At 38.5% G+C, this 19,729-nt stretch overlaps 1 protein-coding gene across 1 annotated transcript in view; it reads right to left on the bottom strand.

The window, feature by feature from the left end:
- Window positions 1–19,509, bottom strand: part of elfn1a (extracellular leucine-rich repeat and fibronectin type III domain containing 1a) — a 118,836-nt gene extending 99,327 nt beyond the window's left edge. The window contains exon 1 of the mRNA XM_012850179.3: window positions 18,935–19,509. The gene's annotated coding sequence lies outside the window, so the exon portion shown is untranslated. The remainder of the gene's footprint in view (window positions 1–18,934) is intronic.
- Between the last annotated feature and the right edge of the window lie 220 nt (window positions 19,510–19,729).

Below are 19,729 nucleotides of genomic sequence, written 5' to 3' on the forward strand. Positions count from 1 at the left end.
CTGCATCCGAGATGCTCTAAGGAGCAATTACGCAGGTCGTTCCTCCCGGCTGCAGTCAGACTTTATAATCTCTGCTGCTCACGACAGACATAATAGCTGTTTACATCATGCTAATGGTTGCACAGGTTCTGATCCGAACGTTAATTGTTTAACCTGTTCCCAGATGCTTTGGTAACTTGCACATGATAATTATGTGTAACGGTGTGTTTGCCACTGTCACAGCCGAATTTTCCCAATGCAGGAAAATAAACAATTCTTGTTCTTATCCTTATTTTTGTCATGTTCTGTGGGTTTGTTGATGGACCAAAGAGCAGACAAGAGCCTGTGAGATGATTTACTAAATGAAGGAAGAAACAAAATTTACAGGCAGATTAAACAGGACATGGGGACAACTGTTTCTAACGGAAACAACAAAATAATAATAATTATAAGGAACAAATAACTAACTAATGACAAGAATCTACAGATAATAAATACTAAACAGATGCAAAACACAGATGGACTGAAGGATCCCTGGGGACCTAAAACAAGTTTACTAACCCCTGGGGATTCTAACATTTTTGGGTAGACATTATTTAGTTCTGTACTTTATTATCCACTGAAGAGTCCGATTAAATGAAATAAATACTCCTCATTATTTTTTTGTGTTTCACAACTATCACAATATGACAGAAGCAAAATTTTAAAACTTTTATTTCACACTCAGCCTGTAGGGCAAGTTTTGGTTCAAACTATGTAAAAAATGTTAAATGCTCTTAAGTTTAAAGGGAAGTTACTAGTATTGATTTGGTGAAATTCTACTTTAAAAAGCCAAGGCACGTTTATCCATATAGCACTTTTCAATAACAAGTCTCCTCTTCCCCTTAGAAAGAAAGTCTTGTCTTTTTTTCTGTGACACTTTTTTTTCTATAACACTAATTTCAGCTCAAAATAAGAGTAAACAAACTCACATTTGATATTTGTTTCTGTGCACGACGGCTGCTTGGACCTTGCAATCAAGCAGTCCCCTAATCCCCGTTTATGCTATTTACAACTTGGCTTTTTAGTCTTATCAATAAAGCCCTATTGGCAGTGACATTATTCTGGTTTTCTACCAGGTGCAGGAAAAAAACAAGGCGATTTCAAACCACAAAACCAAAGCATTCGTAAATCCTGAGCAATAAATTATCCACATGGACAAAACAGCAAACAAGCTTCTTTCTTGCTTTTCTTCCTCTGCTCATGATCTAACCGGTTCGTCTTTAATTGCCCATTCACAAAAATTCAGGTTGCCGTTAAAGGTCCACTAAAACCGCCTTGCGGACGAAATAAAAAAGGACTTAAAGGAGTTAAAAATAAATAAAACATAAAATCTCTCACTTTTACGGTTGAGGAGATCGTAGACCAGACCAAAATGTTTGGCACAGCGGCAATAATATTCAGACACACCAAACTTATTTGATTTCTCTTTAATCATTTTCCTTTTGATTTTTTTTTCCTAAAAAGTACATTTCTTTTGGGCCTTGGTCAAGTATTTTGCAAGTTGGGATTGTTTTGGTTGCCTCTTTTTCTCCTCTTTTAAAAAGCTCCTGCATTCAATGTTTATTAGACACTCAATGGGAAGAAAACATGGTCTGCGTTACTAATAAACATGTTTTAATCCTACTAAAGAAAAAAAGAAACCGCGGACAACCTGATAAATTTGTTGCTTTATCTTAGTCATTATTAGTTACAGCTGGAAACTGCAAAATGCTTAAGAAAACTCTTTTGGGAAGCAAATGCCCTACTGTGGTCTGTGTTTGTATCAAGTGGAGAACAGTGAGAATTGATTAATAAAGAGTGGGTAAAGCCTTTTTAAGCATATAAAGAGGTTGGCCCAAATCTTTAAAGACTTGCAACAAATGTTAATACTGAGCGTGTGTTTATAAGGTGCATTTCAAATCTTGTAAATTAACACATAACAGTTTCTGATAAAATCAATATACTGGGAATATAAGCGTGCGCCTTGTTATTTCTGAAAGTGAACCAACAATAAATAACAATAATAAGCCACATAAGACCTTTAAAAAAAGAAAATAGTGAGGCTCACCACATCTTGTGAACTGTGTGTGAAACAATCCAAAAATAGGTGAAATTTAGTATTTTGGAATCAAGTGATTTGAAAATATAGATTTACTTATTTATAAGAAGCACAGCTTAAAGCTAGCTTCTGCAGCCGAGGACCGGAACGCCAAGGTTCCCACCCTCGACTGCCACCCGTTGCACAATGCACCCGACCCCTTTGGCCCCTCCGCCAGGTGGTGAGCCCATTGGAAGGGGGAACAATGTTTTCTCTTTGGGCTGTGCCCGGCCGGGCTCCATGGGCAAAAGCCCAGCCACCAGCCCAGCCACCAGGCGCTCGCCAGGCGCTCGCCAACAATCTACGTTCCTACCCTCATCTATGGTCACAAGCTTTTGGTCGTGACCGAAAGAACGAGATCCTGGATACAAGCGGCTGAAATGAGTTTTCTCCGTAGTGTGTCTGGGCTCTCCCTTAGAGATAGGGTGAGGAGCTCAGTCATCCGGGGAGGACTCAGAGTAGAGCCGCTGCTCCTCCACGTCGAGAGGAGCCAGTTGAGGTGGCTCGGGCATCTGGTCAGGATGCCTCCTGGACGCCTCCCTGGTGAGGTGTTCCGGGCACGTCCCACCGGGAGGAGGCCCAAGGGAAGACCCAGGACACGCCGGAGGGACTATGTCTCCCGGCTGGCCTGGGAACGCCTTGGGATTCCTCCTGAGGAGCTGGCCTTAGTGGCCGGGGAGAGGGACATGTGGGCCTCCCTACTGAAGCTGCTACCCCTGCGACCCGACCCCGGATAAGCGGAAGACTATGGATAGATGGATGGATGGATGGATGGATGGATGTGATGTATGGCACAGCTTAAAGCAAGTTTTGCCAGAACTGGCATTGTGGCTATGACCATCTCCAAATAAAAATAAAAAAAATACATATTTATGTGGTTGAACTCGCTGCAACTCATCAAAAACCCAACTGAAAAACATAATGAGAGAGGGTATTTTGCTGCTGCATCAAGCAAAAAACTTACACGAGAGGGGAACAAACAAAAAAAAAGCCTGCATCTCTGCTAATATGATGGTGCATTAGTGCAAATGACATTGATCACGTGAGCATCTTTAAAGGCAACGTTGACATGAACGCGCATATAATTAAATTACGGCCATATCGGCTGCCCCTATAACATTAGCATTATTAAAGGGTTCTAGAAAAGTGTAATGCAGATGTCCAAGTACCGGGTTTAAATTAGTGTAATGCACCAAGACAGCTGACTCACAAAGCTGAATGACTTCAAGCTCTGCACAGACCAGGATTGACCCATTTATTTGAATCAGGTGTGTTAAAACAGGGACGTATCTAAAACAAACTCCAGCCTTCATGGACTGAATTAACTAAGTAAATATTACACGTTGTCTATTTGGGTATTTCACTGTGTCCCTACTTTCTAAACAGGTTCTAATTTTTGTTGCACGTTAAAACATGCTGTACACATCCCCACTACACCATTTATGGACTTCGATGATCTCTCCATGTAGGGTGTTGGGTAAAAATGTTTAAGAATTGCAGTCTTAAAACATTCTCTGGAAATCACTTTGCCGAAATTGCTGCAGAGGAGACCCTATCATTATTTAGCAGCTGCAAATTACTGACCCAAAGCAGACTGATAATAATAATTTGGCTTCAGCAGGGCAGGCTAGGGTTTTTGACCAGAATTGTATAGCCTTTAACCTAATTTTAGATAAGGGGAAAAGCTGTATAAAATAGATTTCACAATTAGACAGGCTTGCATGTAGAGGTTACATGAATATTGAAAGAAATAGGATTTGCCTAGAAGAAATACTAAAACCTGCTTGATTATACTCCTTACATAAGAATGGCGAATGCTGAAAAATACAACAGTAAAAAGGCTTAGTAATACAGTTGTAAGGCTTTTGAAAAAAAAAAGCAAGCTGTGAGGACGTTTGTAGCTCTGCATTTAATTTTACATTATCAACTGCATGTTTCACATACACACAAGTAATAAATAATGCTACAAAAAGTATTAATAAAATTTCCATAATAGCAATGTGTTACATAGCTGTAGAGACACTATTATGTAATAAAAGAGTGCAAGGATACGTTTTCAGAAAAACTGAGCAAAAGGCCTCCTATTTAAGCCTGTTTGCTGTTGCGATGACCCGGATAACAGAGGATTTGCACAGGCGTGTAAGGATAAGGGGTAAGAAAAAATCGAAACTATGTACCTTCAATATGACAAAATCTTTAAAAGCAAACTCGTGCCAATCACACCTCTAGGCTTGTGGTTGCACCTCAGGGACAGGAAACCGTGATTCCCTTTCTAATTTCCCTGTTCTATTTGTTTAAATCTGCAGAATTTAAGCCTAAAGTCAAATGTTATGTTTTTTTACGACATTTGACTGTGATGTCCCGTTGTCGGCTTTGGCTCCAAACCTTTCAACAAGAAACGTATTCCTCATTAGTTTTAAGTCTTTGTCCTTTAGGATCATGGCCAAGTTGTAAGTAGAGTTTTCAAGTTTAAGTCCTTATTCTTTAAGTCCTTTCTGATTATGACTGAATTCCAGTAACCGTCAGACAGAATCTGTAACACAAAGGTACAAACCACAAAAAAAACATCTTAACAGGCCATTTCTCCTTCCACGTCACACACGTGCCCATTTGGACTATGCACGAGAACACAAACAACATTAAAATACTGAAGAAAGATTTAGTCGCTGTGATCTCATAATTTTGATCGCTGATGAACAGCCATTTTGAGTTTACTATTGTTTTCAATAATTTGCCTACGCTATGTGTTTTGTCTCTTGCTCCTGTTTCTTATACTTGCATGATGAAGTTGTTCATAAAGAAAAAAAACAACACCTGCAACTTTTTCCCGGTCTTACGGTTTTGGTCAGGGGTTATAAGTATGGACAGGCTGGGTAAAAATAACACTAACATCTGGATCTTGTCGGATGTCTTGCTGCTTAATACTTGAATTCCAATACAATGTACAGGACATTGCAGCTTATATAATTGCTTCTTGAAAGAAACAATTTGCACATAGCTTTTCTCTGATTACATTCCAAAAACGGTATTTCCAAATGGGATTTATTTTATAGTGGCTAAAAAAATGGATGGGTACATTTTGAAAACTCAAATAAGACCTGTGCTACATCAGCAGGAGATTTATTTGAAGGTTGACTAATCCAAAACACTCATTGTCCCTGACATTTGGCTTGTTGAGGGTAGGATATAAAACCAGCACTGCTGACTGTTTTTATGAATAAACTTAATGCTCCGTTTTATTCTGTTTCCCCCTTTTGTTTGAACCAAGTCTCAGAAGTCTGTGCCTGCATGTGTTCATTGTGCATGACTTCACACAAACTCCAAGTGGCCTCAATAAAGTGAGAAAGCATAATTGGCATGTAGACTTTACACATAATCTCCATATTTAGTTAAGGAATAACACCTCACAGGCCTGACAATCTGGCACCCCGGATCCCTCCCATCTCTGTAGTCTGGTCTCCCAGTGGGCGATCACCAGCCTGAGCTGATTGGGCCTGAAAGACGGCGCTGTTTAATGAACGACGGAGGGTACGAGTGAAGAAACAACAGGTGGGGTGTCAGATTGATGGTCCGCAGCTGGCGATGGGCAGTTTTTCTTGCCAGCTGTCCGTCTTGAAGATAATAATAATCAAAAAAAGGCATGTTCGAATCCTCATGCTGTCTAGACAACTGGAGATTGAGTTGGAATAACAAGCTGTTCAAATCTCGCTGTTGTTCACATTCATCAGGTATCAGCAAGACAGCTTTCAAGGTAAATATTGATGCGTTTTTGTAAGCTGCACGAAATCTGCCAAGTAGAGACTTTCAACTAATCTGAATCACAAACTTTGACTTTCACCAAGGATATTCCCGAAACTTCCAACAGAGCAAAACTGACATGTGGGTACACCAAACAGAGGATTTACTGTCAGCTTTGTTCATATGCTTTCAACAACCTTAGTCAGCAGAATATTTAACTGTAAGAGCTGTAAAAAAAAAACTGTTTAATGTGTCTTATCAAAGCCACTATGTAAAGCACAGTAAAATCTTTAAGGCGTTGCTGAGATGACTGTGTAGAAATCTGTCTAATTAATTTGCTTCATCATGACTACTAGAGCCTCACGATGGTCTCAATGAACACTAAGTCAAGTATTCAGCAGTTCTCTCCAAAAACGAGTGTTATGGTACACGATGCCCCGCTAATGGTGTGAATACTGGCACATTTTTTATAAGTAGTCGCCAGTATGTTTGCTCCAAGTTTGGAAGCAGTTTCTATGGCAACAATGTCCTATCTTAACGTGCTCGCTGATAATTTGCGGATTTAATCACTATCTCTTTGAACTGATCATTAACACTAAATGTCTATTTCATGCAGTTGCATCATGTTTGTAATTAGTTGTATTACTTATTGTAGCACAAAAACTAAAACTCAAAGCGTGCGCTGAATGCATTTGTGCAGGTGCATTAGAGGTGCTGTGGCAGTTTTTCACACTCAGAAGCCATTACAATATATTTTCCTCAGAGCAATTTTTTTTAAAAGAGCTGACCTTAGATCTGAACACTAAAAGAAGCAAGGTTATAAAAAGGCTGCAAAGGTTTCGACATACCGTTGTTAAGATTACTGATGAGTGAGTCACACTATTATTTTCAAAATGCCCCTAAGCTGGCTTCTAAAGCTGCAATATTTCAATACTTGGTGCAGATTGACTTTGTGATTCCTCTTTGTCTGAAAGTGTAAGTCCCTGATCCCCATTTTAATAGCTCAGTTCAGGCTCAGATGGTACAGTTTTAATCATGTTGGTTCAACAATAACAGAAGAGTTAAATGTGTGGAAATTCAACAGAGATAAGTCTCAGTCTTTTTGTGCAGCTGTAATCGAGATCAAGGCAAAGAAAGCAAACGTAAGTGGGAAAACAGATGGTAGGATTGTTGTGGGATAAATCAAATGTACTACAGCCAAGAGATTTAACTTGCAAGCAATGAAAATTGTTAGCTTTGCACTAAATTATAAATTAAAACAAACATTTAATTTTCAAGTTTTTTTTTAATTTTACATCAAATAGAAATCCCAAAATGACAAACATTGTCTTTGTACTAAATATAAATAACATTTGTTTTTATTATTTTATTCTATTTATGTTTTGTTATTATGTCCTTGTAGTTTGAATAAGCCTTTAAGCATTTTGGCCTACTTGTATTCATCTGACTTAAATGGCTTAAAATATATTTCAAAAAGCAGTAACAATGGAATCAGTTTGCCCAGAAAAAGTAGTTTAATCTGAATTTCAGCACCTCTGTGACCAACAAAGCCCTGATGTTTTACAGGTTTACCTTGCCGCTTGGGGCAGATGACTATTTCCTAGGGTCCCTTACCACCTATTGAGCTGTCAGAAGCATTTCAACATAAAGTGTTCGACTTGCTCAGGCCATTCATCAGAAATTTCTACAAAGTGCTGGGCTGCTGTGTGGAGGAAGATTAAGGGATGACCTTCGCACAGCATCAAAGTGGAGATGAATCCTGGGCTTGATCATCTGATTGCTACTCGCTTTCTTAGTTTTCATTTTGGATGATTGTGCAGTTAAAAAAATGTTTGCTCAGCTTGTGTGGGGCAATTACGTGTGCAAAGAATAAAAAAAAAAAAAACGGCCTCATACATAATTCTCTAATAGCTAAGGAGAAAAAAAAAACACTGAAAGTCTCACTTACTGTGAAACGGTTTGAAGTATTTTTTTATGTTAAAGTGAAAATCTGATGTCTCGTTTTATTATTCCCTCTAATTCCAAGAACATATATCTGTTTAACTCTACTCTACTACTAAATTTGTTTGATTAATGTATGTGACTGTTTCACTAGAATACATATTTTGCAGCACTCAGCACACAATGGATGGGTTATCATTGATTTTGTTGTAAAATGGAGGAAGCTATTTTTTTAAAATTTAAGTTCAACTGAACTCCCTTTATTTACATAGCAGTGGAAAGGATTAATTCCCTGCAGTTTCGCCTGTCATTTTTACCTTGGGTCAAGCAGCCAGTATTTTGTCCAAGTCCGAACCAAAACAGAGTTAATGGCGGCAGCAGCTCTGCCTGTGCTTTCATCCACATCAAAACTACAACTATACAAATAACCACTTGGACAGTGGAAATAAAAGGTACATCTATGAATGACACTATTTAGATTCATACCTGTTTTGTAGTAAATACAGCCAAATTGGTGTATGAATACGAAAAAAAAGTTGGATGAAACATATACTGTTCATACCAAGTATGCTCTTAAAAGTGGTTTGATATCATTTAATTGTTGGGGAGTATAAACTATACCTGGTTCATGGAGGTGGAGGTGCACAAACGTGAGGCCGCATGGAATTTGGTTGATAAACTCCGTAAATTCTCTCAACCCTGATTTAGGTTGGTGCAGTAAAAAAAATAGGCAACTGATATATCGAAATATAAAACATATGACCAAAATTCTACATTTTAAATTTTGGGTTTGAAGCTTTTAGCGACACAGGGAAGAAGGGGAAATGAGCAATATTATTAATAAATTTGGGTATAAATGTGGAAATTGTACATTCTTTGCATGTATTTAGATTGTGCAATGTTGAATCAAAGGATCACTGTAGATTGCAATATAATTTATAACTAATAAGGAATAAATAGTTAATTTTTGGGTATAAGTATATACCCAAATGCAACATCTGTCATCATGAAACAGAGGATACAAGTTTCTGGGACAATACAGTAAAGGAATATTTCAGTATTTATCTGTATTTGAAACAGCTAAATACTGAGGGGGAGGGGCAAGAGCTCATGGGACTGTGCAGCAAAGAAATTGATTGAACATTTATCAGAGATATTTAACTGTATTTAAAACACTGTAATGATGAAAAAGCACCTGTTGTTCAAATACACAAATTTTGACTCAATTTGAAAGTCTTGTTTAAGCAACAGTGGCGTCAATAAAATAAATCATATCGAGATAACCTAGCAAACCAGATTGATAATGTGTAGCGCTCTACATTTTGCACATTATCAATCTGGGTCTGCTCCCATCAAATCGATTTGGGGGAAGGAGGAACATTCAGCAGAACCTTTTGACCTGATTGGGCGAAGTGATACCTAGTGCCCACCCACCAAAGGTTGATTTTAGTCAATCATGGTATCAAATGAAAATTTCATAAGCAACAGGCACCATGAGAAGCCACAACAAGTCACACTGGTCAAGGTACTTCCTGCTTTTCTTCTTTCAAAGAAGAAATCGGGGATTCTGAGAAAACAGATGTAATAGCAGCAGCTACACGTGTGTCCTCTTGCGCTGGCATATTTATTCTGATTTGGCTGTAGGTTTGGCAGTTCTTACATTCATCACAGCTGTATGTCCCACCTTAAACTATAACATTGCAACATTAATGGCACAAACCATTTTTGGTTCCGTCCCGAACGACTGAGGTGGTAGCGGGACGAGATCAATTCTCGTGTGTTTGTGAACACACAAATACTCCGGGAATACAGCTAGCAGGCAAAGTTAATGCGGAGATTGAAACGTTTGAATAATTCCTTAAGTGCCTTGTGTCCCTAATCAGCATCCTACCTAAATTTACGCTAATGGTAGGTGCAATGTTCAAATTAACATCTAACTAATTTAACATCTAACTGACATCTAACAAAACCACAAGTCATATTTTTTTTTACAATTGCATTGAAATTCAGACCTTACCAGGGCCAAATGTATAATCATCGCCCTTCAGTTCAATAGCTGTAAGTTGGCACGAGGCATTAGGAAAACCTTGCCACACAACCATCCCATTGTAGCATAAATAATTTGATCACCATCTAATACAGCACATGTTCACCACTGTTAGAAGAATCAAGTGTGACTTACATATACATATCACAGCAATGACTGAGTAAAAATGACATGATCTAGTTTTACCCTTTGCAATTGCTTCACTCACACTGGAATGCTGGATGCTTGAAAATAAAAGGTCTTACTTAAATAATAATACCTAAAAAGTGCCAGTTTCTGAACATTGCAGATTTTACACCATTAATCCCAGTTTACACTCACCATTAGTAATTGTAATCATGAGTAATTGATCATCAACAATCAGTTCACATTTTAAAGATAGCCTCATTAGGACCTGATGTTCCAAAAAAGCCCCTTAATTTCCACAACTTTAGAACCCTATGACATGTGGGCTTCAATATGTTAGCATACATGGTAAAACTGAAAAGGGTTTGACAACCCCTTGAACATAAAGGCCCTCGCAATAATATTGAGAAAATACAAAGCTATTGAGCTATTTTGCTGAAATGTCTAGTTTATTGACATGATTCATAAGTACTTGAACTAACACAGATGTATCATTTGGCTCATCGTTCCTCTTGTTTACATTTTTTTATGAATCTTGGCAAGTTTCAGATCATGCTAGAGCAGCATGAGATACCTTGAAGTGCTAAATGAAAGAGTTTTAACATAGTTTTCTTTGCATTTAAAAAAAAAACACCCTGAGTGATGGTTTGCACAGAAAAACTGAAAAATAACCTTAATGGAATGAAAAGCTAATAACCCAAAAGAATACAATTCTACAATGATATTGAGTGCTCAGGAAGTTATAGACTCCTGTGTGGATGCAATGAAAGAGACATGTTCCAATTAAGGCTTTATGTTTATTGATACCATTTAACAGGTTCATTTTCTCAAGTGCAGCATAAGATTGTAACTAAACCAAGAGTAGAGTCTCTCAGTATTTATAGGGAGCAGGGGCCATGGATTGATTACCATTGAGCAACTCATGGCACCCACAATGTTCCTGTTTGATGAAAAGCAGTCTGTGCTTCACATGGAAGCTGCTTCATTCATTGAGCATCTGTCATCTTCAACGGCTGCTAGTTTCAAATTTTGTATTTGGTATGAAATTGCAAACAGCTTAATCATGCTGCATTGCCAATCAGGAATCTAATCAGCTGATTTTTTGTTTACCTTGTCACTGCACTGTAGCGATGGCTGCGAAACAGAATAGAAAGATGCTTTGGTGTAAACATCCTTTATCTTAGGAGCAATTACAGTCTTGTTTTGTATGTATTTTTGCTTATAAAGAGCATATTTTCCTGTACTTCCATTAAATTGCCATTGATCATTAAAATCAGGGATGGAAACGTGGTTCAAAACATGATTATTGTTCTCAAGATGTTCCTAAACTCTACTCTACACGGATCTATAAAATACTATTTTCTCTTAGTGTACTCAGTGTCACCCGACCAACGACATTTACTTTGTATTTTCATATCCAGTGGTGCATTTCACACTCAGTCTGTTGAGTTTAATTCATGGAAACCTTTTGGGTTTTTTTCTACGTTCGGTTTGATTGAGCAGGCGAAACGCGTTGCTTTTAAAGCTCAAGTGTGCTCAAAAAGAAAGCAGCACGACCGCATAGAGAAAAGGCCCCTCTGTCCTTGTAAGTGTGGCTGATGAGAATTTATGCAGAGCATCCCATCTAAGATGTTCATCCTTTCCATCATAAAGCTGTGGTATAGGCTGAGTGCCTCCGTGTTCCATACCATTCACTCTGCAGTTTCTGAATAACCTGAACAGACTATTTCTCACATCATCTCTTTTCCTATCTAAGAAGAATAAAGTCACACGATCTGCTCTGTTAGAGAAAAAATGGACATGTCATTCACCACATTTATAGCCTAAACACAAATAGAAATGATAGCTTAGAATTTGGACTCATAACTGCCTTTGATCTTTGATTAATAGTGTTGTGACTGCACTGAAGTCAGATGTTTAACAGACTTATAGTTGTATTTAGTCAAAACTGCACTCAGAAGCTGACATGGCAGGATCTAAAGCAGTGATTTCAGAAAATTCACTTAAAATGTCTTGGGCCTGTAGTCTGAAGATCGTATCAAGTTGGTACAGAAGAAATTATGTTCATTTGTTTAAAAATCCATACTCAAGTAGAAACAGTGGAGGAGAGTCCAGCGATTATACCATCCATGGTGGTTCTCTATCCCAGAGAGGAAAGAGTTATGGTGCAAAATGTGTTGAACAAGATGAAGAGACTTTGCAAAGATGCTGACGGAAGAGTGTCATTATCCAAAGTGAAACAACCTACATTGGTTGAAAGGCCATTACTCCAGAAGCCACGTACAGATTCCAAATGCACATAGGTACAAACACTTTAATTTTTGGAGGCATGCCCTGTGGTATGGTGTACCTGAAATGAAGTATATGGCCAGAATGACTAATGTTACATTTGATGAATGAAGGTGGAAGCCAGAAAGCCAATGAACGCAAATCAACCCAGAGGTGAAGTGGGGAAGAGGAAGCCGTTTGTCGTCTGGGGTTTTCCTGCTCAAACATGGATGCCAATGGGTCTTTGAACTGTGCAATGACCCTAAGCATATCACCAAACTAGTTGCAATGAGGCTTATAAGCAGAGAAGTCAATGTTTTGGATTGGCCATGACAAATTGCACAGGAAATGTAAGAGCAGAGATCAAAAGGCAGCCATCAAACCTGACTAGATTCTTCGCATTTTTTCAGGAGGAATGGACAAAATCTTCAGCAAACAACCGCAAAAAGCTCGAGGAAAGATACCTAAAGCGTTTGACTAAACTCATAAAGTTTTAAACACAATGATCTCAGATGTTAGGGAAATTTATGTAAACTTCTGATTTAAAATAACAACAACAATGTAATTAAGGAAAATACTATTTTTCATTCTGGCATTTAGCAAACAATTTTGTTAAACCTGACTGATCTAAAATAGAAAAAAAAAATTGTTTAGAAATATTTATTTCAGGAAGTGTTAAAAAAAAGCATTTGTCCTTTTATGCAGTGATTCTAAATATCGGATTTCAACTATTTCCGTTTCTGCTTTGTTAAATTCACATAGCAAACCTATAGCATACACTACAGAGTCACAAAATAACTACATTTATTAGTTGCCTTTAGGTACCAAATAATCTAAATATTATTCCCTGGTAAGACTCTTTTTTTTACATTTTGCTTCAAGGTTTTTTTTAACAATAAAACAATAACACACCATAAAACACAACCGTCTCCGCTGTGTTTATTAACATATGTATGATCTGCGGCAAGAAAAATCCTTTATCCCCCAACACTTAAAGTAGCATTCCTAACCTGAGGTTTTGACAGGACACACTTTCACAGGCCAGCTGTATTGGACTACCATCTATGGAAGAGATTCATCAAGTGATGCAGGTGCCTGAAGACACGGTGCCATCCAACCCAGCACCTAATTATTCCGCAAAAAGATGGCAAATAAGAGGCTGAGCAGTGTTCAATATGCCTCATTCTGCCATTTCATGATGCTTGTTTACTAAAGGGTTTTGTGCATCATAAGGCAACCAGCAGGTGGCTGAGGAAACTACACGAACGTTTCTGGCATTCTGGCGTGGATTCATTTTTGTTCACTTCAAAATGAATGATGACTGATTCACACCCCAGAGTGAATCTGCACATTTCCTACATTTACCCCCACAATTTATCAGTGCCACTGTCTGCTGTCTGTTTTTCCCATGTGCACAGTACATGTAAAGTCTTAAGTGATCAGGTTTTTATATATATATATATATATATATATATATATATATATATATATATATATATATATATATATATATATATATATATATATATATAACATGTATGACATTCTTTTTTTCAGTTTCAAGAGTAACCAAGAAATAACCAAGAAAGTTGCAGGTATTAAAAGAAATGAAAAATCTAAGCGATAATAGCTGCGCTTGCCACCTTTCTTCACTCTTGAGACAAGCTTGAAATTTAAAGAGCCATTTCTGCCACTTTCAGCAAACAACTCTGTGTAAATTTAAATGCATATTTTCCCCAAATAGAAATAAACCACAGGTCTGTAAATACTCTGTGCTGTTAGTCATGAGGTAGTGATTCAAGGTGAAGTTTGCTAATGTTTTTTTTTTTTTTTTGGTTGCAAGAGTTGAAGGAGATATCATCTCAGGAACAGCACATCTCTGTTTTGCATTGTCTTAAAGAAAATGTGCCTGAGGGTGGTTGCATTTGAGGGGCAGAGGGTTTTTTTCCAGTCTTTTCAGCCTTATCTGCTCATTACAGCCTTCGTTAGACATTGGAAATCCTCAGCAAATAGTTCTTCTTTCCAGAACACTAAATTACTTTCTGTAACACTTCCTTTTAATGCCAATTGTCTCGAAGCGGAACTCAGAGGATTTCTCTGATGGGCCTGCTCTTTTCCACCAACATCTCTAAACAAATGGTCCAACAGGAATCTCTGCACTGAACCGGTTACAAAATACATATTCAAATCCCAATTTCCACCTGATATTTCCTATCCTATTTATCCAGATATTTCTTGTCTTATTGCTTAGATAAAAAGAGGATGATAGGACCCCTAATATGTGGTTTATAGGAATGAAACAAAACAACAGTATAATACTTGTTCACATCATAGTAAAACATAGACTTGTATACAATATTCTTTTAAAATTACTTTGGGTGTTACCAAGCATAAATCTTTCTTTTGACCACCAAATTATGTTATTGTGAAGCAATCAGAGTATTCTCATTCAGTCTTGATGTGTCTTCAAAATAGCAATTGTCTCACTCTTTACTGACACTGGTGAAAAAAAAAAGATTAAAAGGATAAACCACTGATTATGCACTTGCATTGCTTCCAGTAAACAGTGTATGTGCATACTGCTATTTTGATTTTTGCACAGAAAAGGCTAACTCTGTCAAAAGTGACGAAAACTATTGTTGCTTAGAACAGATCTATACAGAGTGATGGAATGATTAGTAGCTACTGACAAAACACCGACTACAATTTGTGACACCATTATTGATAACTGTGATGTAACATACAGCGCCTTTCATTTCATTTCATTGTATTCTCTTTAAACCGTCTCACAATGTGAAAACCACAAAGCCCAATGCATATATATATATATATATATATATATATATATATATATATATATATATAGATAGATAGATAGATAGATAGATAGATAGATAGATAGATAGATAGATAGATAGATAGATAGATAGATAGATAGATAGATTGGCAACCTGTCCAGGGTGTACTCTGCCTCTCGCCCATTGACGGATAGATGTGTTAGAAAATGGATGTATAGATATATAGTGATATAGTAACATGAAGTAGCACATCATTTTGAGGTGGTAAGGCAATCTTAGATTAAAAAAAGAATTCAAATAAAATCTAATAAGATTTCAGATGTTCTGTCCATTTGTAGTCAGCCCCCATGTGTTAATGTGTTACTACTTTGTAGAACCACATTCTGCGCAGTTACTTCCACTAGCCTTTTAGGACGTCCCTTACACAATTAAAAAACTAGAAGCATGATTCCATGAACAATTGGTCAAGTTCAGAAAACCCAAGTACGTTTAGGCATGCACTTTAACGGAACAATTCTAGCATGCGGATATTTTGGTCTTTTTAATGTTTTTATTATAATTTATTCAACTGCAATCCTAGCTACATCTTAAGGTTCTTCGGCCTTAAATGGACTGAACATATAGGCCTTAAATGGACTGAACATATATAGCGCTTTTCCAGTCATGCTGACCACCCAAAGCGCTGTACACTATAGCCACATTCACCCAATCGCTTTCACTAACGCGCACACATTTATACACCGAGACGCAGCTCGGCAGGCAACTTGCCCAGGGGCACATCGACATGTGGCAAGGGGAAGCTGGAATCGAACCCACAACCTTCTGATTGCCAGACGACAACTCAAGCCACAGTCGCCCACAGGAGGCTTAAGCAGGCTTTCTCCCTGGGTATAAAGATCCTCTCAGCATAATGCTGCCACCATGGAGATGCAATTTGTAGGGTATTTTATACCATACTTAGTTACTTCTTACCTAGTGTTTTTCATGTGGGACAAAAAGTTAAATTTTACTGTCATCTGACCAGAGCACCTTTGATTTGTTCAGTATGTCAACCTACAGAACTGTTGACAAACTTAAAATGGGGCCATCCTTCAACAATGTCTTTTTTCTTCCACTTTTTAAATAAAGCACATATTAGTGGAATGCACCACTAACAGCTGTCCTGTGGAGTGATTATTCCAACTGAGCTGCAGATCTCCCCAGCTCCTCCAAAGTTACGATTGGACTCTCGGCTGGTTCTCTACTTAATGCTCTACTTGTGCTATTGATGACCATCCATCCATACATTTGCACTCAATTAGGTAAGTCCTGAAGGCAATCGGTTGTGCTGAAGTTTATTCAGAGATCTCAGAATAGAGGAGGGTAAACACAAATGCCGGCCCCACTTTTAAGATTTTGATCTGTAAATAATTTAAAAAACGAGGTATCGTATACCGTGTCTACACGGTATACATTCCTTTGTCTTCAACCGACATAAAATCCCCAAAACACTGCACTGAAGTTTGTGGTTGTATGACAAATTGGAAAAGGGGATAATGCAAATGCTATATGCTGTTTAGCTTCAGTGAAAATAAAATAGCACTTCTTTAATTCATTTTCTGCCAAATAGGCAGTTTGTCCCTCTCATTTGTTTTTCTCCTGTGGCCAATTCCATGATCCGTCCTTTCAACATAGACCAGGAAGGGTTGCCTCATTATTTCTTTTACCAAAACAGCTGAGCATCACATGTGACACTCACAACTGAGGTGGCAGAACTGCTCTTGTAAAATGGCACACAGTATTCACAGCACAATAAGTATTAATGGTTGTCAAGAACTGTGCCACTGAATTAGACCATGCTGTTGTACCATATGTTTCACAGCTTTGTCTACAAACCCTGCTTGGTCCCTTTGATTACAGTTTTGCACGCTGTTAACCAAACAACCAGTGCTTCGCTGATTTGTTTACGCCTTGGTAACTTCCTTAATACAGCACGAGTGTAATAAACGGATTAATAGATTAAATATATATTTGTATCGGTTTTATCGGGTCGAGTTTATAATATGGGATCAGAACAAGGACGAAAAACTAAAAAAACAGGCAACATGTGATTCCATAAATAGCCCTTTTTGTATCATGACTGGTACATTTAATGCATGTGTTCAAGTTACAAAGCCAATTTTTATAGAGAAAAACTGTTGAATCGTATCCAACCTGGATCCATCAATCCATGTGTAGATCTGTGGACTACTGCAATGCATACTACCATTTCCATTTAGAAAGGTTAGTCAAATTTCCAAAACCGCTGTCCCCCCCAGGATACCTGTCTCACTCAAATAGCAATTTATCGAACAGGGCAGCCTCGTCTTTTCTGCTTCTCATGGTCATGAGCCTCCGTAATTCTCTCTCAGTATCCTCAGCACGATCTCGTTCTCTCTCCTCCACAAAGAGCCGAGCCAAGGCAGCTTGCATACAAAACAGCTGACTCAATCATCCAGCTGTATAATCAAGATAAGGGAGACGGGGACAGGAAAAGGGAGATGCAGAAGGCAAGTGCAGGAGACATCTTTAGCAGCAACAGCAAAACGGAGGTGTTTTGGAACTGTCACTACTCTCAACATCAAAAGTTGCAAAATTCACTACTGGTAAAGCCTAGATCCATGCTCATCTGCAATAGTAATAATAATAATAATAATGCAGAAACAAAATAAGCACTAACAATTTCAGCAGCATATAAGCTTAATGTCTTTAAAAGGAGTCTAGATTTTGAAATACCACTTATGGATATGGTTAAGAATTAGTTTTACAAATATATACATAAAACAATCTTACACTTATTTATTTTGTGTAACTACAGATATATATTACTTTTAAGACAGTAAACCTGGTATTCTAGACCCCAGTGATGCTCCTCGCACACCCACCAGTAAGTCCTTAATTATTTTTTTTTCAAAAGGCTGCCCAGCATGCTAAACATCTGTAAAGGTTCATTCTGTGCTGACTTTCAAAAAGAGAAGCCACTCCATATGAAGGCTTGTGCTGCTAAAATTAAGCAACACGTCCGCAATACAACATTTAGTATGCTTCCTTCAGACAGATGGCACACACGCAGCAAAATCCTCAGCTAATCTGAGTGAGACTGCACAAAGCAACTCTGAGAACAGGACAGCAGTACAGCCCAGCATCGCACGACATACTGTGATTGTTTAGAATTAGCTTTTTAAAGTTGCCTCGGTTTGTTTGCATCGACGCTTCCCGAGTGTGTCAAATTTACGTGCGGTATTGTGATGCATGCTGTCATTTTGCATGTGCGTCGTTATGTGTGTGGGCCCAGTAAAATAGTATCTTAAATGGTGATTTGGAGGGAAAAGTGTGTAAAACAGCTCATATATCTTAGATTCCAAGAAATAAACGAATATGACTTAATAAAGCTGTTATAACAAACTGGAGCTGTCCGTGGTGCTAAAGTGGCTGAAGCAGGAGGTTTACAGCTTCTAAGTACCCGTAATGCTTAACTGGACTTGAAAAACAAATAGAAAATGTTATGGAGCCGGAGAGGAACGACAATTTTAGATAGTGAAAATGAAATAAAAGTGAAGGTTGGTGGCATGAGTGGTGCAACAAAGTGTCTGCGTTGCTTCCGTCCACCTAATGTCAGGGCGCGCAGCTCTCACTGAAACAAGTGCAAAAATTCACCCTCTTCAGCAGACCGGTGATCAAGCTGAACTATTAATTTTTAAAAGAGGTATGCATGACTAAGTTGTTCCACACAGTGACAACAGCCAAAACCATTTCAGCTGCGCTGTTCTTGAAAGCGCAACGCCGGAGCTTGGAGATTTACCCCACAACAGCATGTGTGGACAAAATACATGAAGCAGATCATAAGGAAGGCTCTGCAAAGTCTGCGACGTTAAAGTTGGGTATAAAAATCCAGCTTACCTGCCGAGCGATAGCAGAGCACCTTCGTCCCGAGACTGAGCGGCGGATCTCACTGTATCTCACCACGAACGCAATGCATTTTCAAAGAGCATGGAAATGTTTACGGCGTTAAAGAATAAAAGCAACTATTTGAAATAATTAATAAACAAACTAGACCAAAAAAATAAATAACAAAAATAAAAAGATCCAGATTCTCTTTTCGGCTTGAGGAAGACTCGGCTGCGACTGTCTGCGTGGCGCGAGTCTCAGAGATCCATTAAGCGGTGACTGATTTAATTCTGCGCTGAGCTCCTCTCGTCGCTCGCCTTCGTGTTATTCTGAAGAGACCCGGAGCCCTGCTCGGGTCTTTCTATTACACCGAGAGCTGACACCGGCGTTTAACCGCTGCCACGGGGAGGCGTGTAGGTAGGCAGATATTACAGTACCGGTTGGGGAAACATCGAGGAAAAGGTGCGAGGGGAGGGGAGCGCATGTTGATCCTTCAGACTGGCAGAGGCAAAGTTTAAATCTCATAATAAGATTGTTTGTCACCGCCAGGCTATAAATGGTTGCTGGTCGAAGGCGAGCGGCTGGGAGGGTTACAGCAGAACCCCAACCTCCCCACCACCCCCCACCCCCCTGCAGCCAACGTGAACAAAACGCGTAATGAACTCACGTTTAAAAAAGATAGAGAGCGAGGAATAAGATTTTCAAGTTACAAAGGGAAAAGTCAGTTACGTGGTATTGGTTTGGAGCTCCAACAGTTTGCTGTTATCTGTGAGCAAACTTTTTTTTTCTCCGCGCTTGAAACAGTTT

The sequence above is a fragment of the Fundulus heteroclitus genome, chromosome 16 (genome assembly GCF_011125445.2).
Source record: "Fundulus heteroclitus isolate FHET01 chromosome 16, MU-UCD_Fhet_4.1, whole genome shotgun sequence".
Classification (NCBI taxonomy): domain Eukaryota; kingdom Metazoa; phylum Chordata; class Actinopteri; order Cyprinodontiformes; family Fundulidae; genus Fundulus; species Fundulus heteroclitus.